Source organism: Myotis davidii, unplaced genomic scaffold, assembly GCF_000327345.1.
Source record: "Myotis davidii unplaced genomic scaffold, ASM32734v1 scaffold684, whole genome shotgun sequence".
NCBI classification, from domain to species: Eukaryota; Metazoa; Chordata; class Mammalia; order Chiroptera; family Vespertilionidae; genus Myotis; species Myotis davidii.
This window is the reverse complement of record NW_006295564.1, coordinates 2424864-2430253: the sequence shown is the minus strand read 5'-3', so window position 1 is coordinate 2430253 and position 5390 is coordinate 2424864.

The following is a 5390-nucleotide window of genomic DNA, read 5'->3' as shown; positions in this document are numbered from 1 at the left end:
CCATGGGGGAGGGGGGGTGGTGACACATCCTGGACCCCCGGGGGCTGGTTAGGACCTGATTGGTGTGTGGACTCCACTCTTCTCTCCTCTTAAGGCCCAAAGACCAGGTCAGATGGGGTGAAAAATGGTCAGAGAAAGCTCATGAGAACAGAGAAGACTATGTGTTTCTGTTTGTCTGTGGGGGGGGCTGAGAAGAGATGGTGGGCACAAACTACTGATAAATGCAAAAACATATGCTAGGTGAAATAAGCCAGACACGAAAGACTGCACAGCATATGATTCTATTTACATGCAATTTCTAGAAAAGGCAAAACTATAGAGACAGATCAGTGCTCATGGGGGTTGGGACTAGGGATGGAGACTGACTGAAGACAGCTGGAGAGGACTTTGGCAGGTGATAAACATTTTGCATTGATCTCTCATCGTCACAATAACCCTGTGAGGCAGGTATCATTAACCTCATGTGACATGGGAGCAAACCCTATATTAGGATTCTCCAGAGAAGCAGAACCAATAGGATTTAAACAGATATATAGAAAGAGATGTGTTAGGAGGATTGGCTCATGCAATTATGGAGGCTGAGAAGTCCCACGACCTGCCGTCTGTAAGCTGAGACCCAGGAAAGCTGGTGGTGTCGTTTCAGTTCAAACCCAAAGGCCTGAGGACCAGGAGAACCGATAGCCTGTGTCCATGTCTCTGTCTGAAGGTCTAAGAACCAGGAGCGTGGATATCCGAGGGCAGGAGAAGATGGATGGCCCAGCACAAGCACAGAGAGTTTGCCCCTCATCTTTTCCTTCATTCAGGCCCTCAACGGATTGAATGATGTCCACCCACGCCAGGAAGGCAATATTCTTTATACAGTCTACCGATTCCAATGTTAATCTCTTCCCGAAACACCCTCACACACATACTCAGAAACAATGTTTTACCCACTATCCGGGCGTCCCTTAGCCCAGTCAACTTGACACATAAAATTAATCATCACAACATCTAAGCTCCAGGGCATGACACGCCCAGATTTTCAGGGTGTAAGTCAGTCTGTTGGCTAAGGCCATGTTTCTGGACCACCTGAGAGGATAGCATCCTTAACCAGCTCCAGCAGTCGGGTGCATAGCAGAAAGGGCCTTGAAGAATGGAGCCCAGGCAAGCCAAGAGGTGGGGGCAGGAAGAAGAAGCCGGGAGAGCACACAGGAGCATCTGGCTAGAGTGGGGTCATTGGGCAGGGGAGTCAGGGGGCCCCATGTTCAGGTCAGGGAGCCAAGGTTCCGCACAGACAGGAGGGAGCTACCAAAAGCCACCAACCCACACGTGGTGAGATGAGGCAAGGGGGGCCCAGAAGAGCTGATGGCAGTAGGAGGAGAGAGTTCCCTAAGATAAAGAACATCTGGCCAGGCCTGAACATCGGGGCACTTTAATGGGAAATAAATGGGAACTTTAATATATCCAAGAATGTAAATGTCTATGCATCCATCGAGCTCCCACCTCCTCTCTCTGCATTCTGAAAGCTATCCCCCATGATCCCACCCCAGCCCGAGCTACCCTGATATAAGTACCCCCGCCCCCCGCTTTTGGACAGTTCATTTCCCGCCACTCCGCTCTCATGAAAAAGCTACATTAGTACCTGTGTTCGATAACCGAAGAAAGTCGGAAGAGTTTTTTCACTTTTAGGAAAAAGGCGGAAATAGTGTTCCATGTTTGTTCTGCAATGAGCCCTTCCAGAAGCAGTGAGCATGGCCCCACCTAGCGCCTCCCCTGGGAACTGCACCCAGCATCTCAGCAGCAAGCTGCCAGAGCAGGGACCGTGTCTGAGAGGCTGTGTTTATCTTGATTTATTTTGTGCCTCTGTTATCAAGTGCCCAAGGGATCAGAAAAGCCGAAGAGAGCTCATAAGGATGTCACCCTTAGTATAAAACTGGACATAACTGAGCATTTGGATCACGGTGGTGAGCGAAATAAAGACGGTGTGCATGCTAAATGTTAGGTCTGGGAAGACTCGTCTTCACTTTCTGCCATTTCAGCTGACAAGGGGGTTGGTAGGAAGGCGCTGCTTCCGGTTTTCTGGGGAAGCCTGAGACGGCCTTGGAGGGGAAGCCACAGGACAAAAGGAAAGAGATCATTCTTGGCCCTTCGACTCCATAGAGGCTTCTGAAACCGTCAGCAGAGATGACAGGTTGAGACTGGCTGCAAGATCGCAAGGGGGGCTCTCCAGGACCCGCTGCCCACCCCCAACACTCTCCATAGTGCAGGGAGGGTGGAGGGGCGGTGGCAGGGCAAGTTCGTCTCTCTGTGCCTCAGTTTCCTCATCTGTACAAAGGGTCACAGCACCTACCTCGGGGGGTGTTGAGAAGATGGAGTTCATTCATGGAAAGCAGGCAGAGCAGGGCAGCAGTGGTAACTACCCAACACGCATTTGGATGATTATCATTACTGTGGAGGAATGGCATGTCTGAGGCGGTCCCGGGGCAAGGAAAGACACCATCCAAAGTTCCCCAGAGAGAGACAGAGGGCCTCTCTGCGTTAGCCAGCAGGGACATACAGCGACGACCCCTGCCACCCCGTAACGACTCAGAACTCAGAGGAGGCATGCCAAGAGGACGAGCTAACCTTCATCGCCCAGAATTCCCTTCGGGGCTAAAACTGAAGTCCTGCCACGGCCCGATATCGGAAAACAGTCCCTTTATTTGCACCAGCACCAAATCCGCTCCAAGTCCTTTCCCTTCTCCAGGGCTGGCACCCGCCTGCTTTTCCGGACACGGAGGGACTGAAACCTACAGCTCAAGACTGAAGTTGGCCTTTTCCTGGGGCCCCTGGCAGCCCCGGTCCCTAAGATAAAGAACATCTGGCCAGGCCTGAACATCGGGGCACTTGGACGTTATGCCGGTCCCCTGGCCGCCTCTCCTGATTTATCCCAACTCCCTTCTCTTCTCCTCCCTCTTCCTGCCTTCTTTCCTGGGGTCCTCCCTGAAGATAAAATCTTTACCTTGTCCCTGCAACAGACTCAGCCCTAGTGCTCAAGGCAGCTTTGGCAGGGCTCGGGCAGCTCCGTTCCAAGAGAGCCATGTGGTGTGGCTGGCCGGCTCCTCACCCCTGCGGCCTCACAGCGCTGCCCACTGGGCCAGGCCAGCTCTGCCAGGACACCTGGGAGGAGGCATCTCTGCCCCGACAAGAAGAGGCTGTTAAAGGCCTGACACCGCGCTCCCATTCATTCATGGATTCCGTGAGCCGTCACTGAGCGTCCAGGTGGCCAGAGCTGGGCCGGTTCAGTCCTGCCAGGCAAGGTTGGGCTCAGTGCCCGGCACACAGTGCCCTTTGCCCGGGGCCCACGGGGATGGGACTCAGGGCATCCCCCTCCCAGCAGAGAGGGCACGTGGATGGGTGGTTTAGAGCTCAGTGAATTGGAATGAGCAGACAGAAAGGACGCTCTGCCACGTGCTCTACTGGGACCGGGCGAGCGGCCGGGCCCAGAGCCTTCCCCCAGCCCTCACTGTCCTCTGGCAACGGGGAGACGCCAGCCAGGAGGCTTAGAACAAGGTCTGCGGGGGCCCGAGGCCCCTGAAACGTCTGAAATGCTTGTGGGTCGGGGCAGGGCTCTGGCAAGGACTTCAGCCCCCAGCAAAGGAGAGAGGAGAGAGGACAGGTATTTCTGGGGGGATTTAAACCTCTGGACACTCACCCTGGCCGGTGTGGCTGAGTTGGCTGGAGTGCCGACTTGTACACCTAAAGGTGTGTCCCCCCCCCCCTTCCTCTAAGATCAATAAAATATAAAAATAAAAATAAACCTCTGGTCACTCAACCAACCACTGCCTGCAGGCAGCACGGGGCACCTGGGCCCTCACTTCCTCAGCTGCCCCTGCCACCCCAGGAGCCGCAATCCTGCCGTCACCCCTCAGCTTTTCTCTCCCAGGGCGAGGGCTGCCGCCTCGGGGTGACTCCCCGCAGCTGTGGCCCGCAACCCACAGGGCACTAAACCCACAAAGGAAGCTGTTCCTGAGTTTGGAGAGTGAATCACTTCAGGGTGAAGGGGACCCATCATTATGTCCCCCCCCCCACACCCAGGGATTGGGGCTCCCTCCTGTTCCCAAGTCCTGTTCCCACTGCTGGGGCTGTGCGGGAGCCTGGAGGAGGGCCTCAGGCTTGACCTCAGCCTCTGGCTCAGGAAAGCAGCTCCCAGGCCCGCTGGGGCTCGGGCTCGGGAGTGGAGCCCAGCCCGGAAGAGGACAGGATGAGACTTCGCAACATGTATCCTCTTTATGTCATTCAGGCTTTGGACCATGTGACCCTATTGCCTATCAGAGCAGGAGAAACTTGTTTTAAAAAATCACACACACACACACACCGCTATAGTCATGAGCCAAACGACCTTCTTCAAAGGTCAATCAGATCAGCCATTCCCACCGACTGTCCACTCTACTTAAACCAACACCCACACGCTCTACTGCTGGGCAACTGGGTCTCCCCGACCTCCTGGCCCGCCCCCACCCCCCTCCCCTTCCTCAGGCTCCCACCAGCCTGGCCTCCCTGCTGGTGCCAGCCTGGCCTCCCTGCTGGTCCCTGAAGCACCAAGGACTCCCACAACAGGGCCACGGGCACTTGCAGATCCTAGGGCCTGGACCGGGCCTAAAGGACTGCACTGCTCACTCCCTCACCTCCCTCTGGCAGAACCCGCCCCAACCGGTGTCCAAACTAGCACCCCCCGCCCCCTGTGGCCCGCGTGATCCCTCCTCACAGCACCTGGCTGACCTGGCACAGTGGACCGTCCTTTGTGGGCAGGGCTGCCCCTTTGTTCCGTGCTGCATCTCCGGCTCAGGTATCCTCCGAGTGAGTGAAGGTTGGGGGTGGGGGGCAATCCGCCTCTGGGTGTCTTCAGAGCCCAGGCTCCCAAAGACAAGTGTGCGCTCCCCCGAAGCTCAGAGGCCGCCTGGGAGGTGGATGGTGTGGGGCCCCTGCCCAGGGCTGGCCCGGGCACCTCAAATGCTCCCCTGGGAGCCACAGCCCAGAAATATCAGGAACAGCTGACACGTGTGGGGCACTTACTGCACGAGCTCGGCTCCAGGCGCAGATGGCCTCACTTAATCTGTGCAGCCAAGGTTGAGAACCACTGACTTAACAGAACCCTAGGAGGTGAGTCCTGTTCTCCCATTTACACCTGTTCACAGTTGTTGCCCGAGCGCGTGCTCGCTCACCTTCCCTCCCCCTCTCTCTCTCTCTCTCTCTCACACACACACACACCTCACACAAACACACACATGCAAACCTCACACCTCCCCAGGAACAGAGAGAGAAGGGGGAGCAGGCCCCAAAAGGCAAGGTCCGGGAAGAAGAGACCAGAGTGAGGCGTCCCGGTGGGGCCCAGCGGGAGATGCAGAAATAACGGACGATGCCAGCTCAGC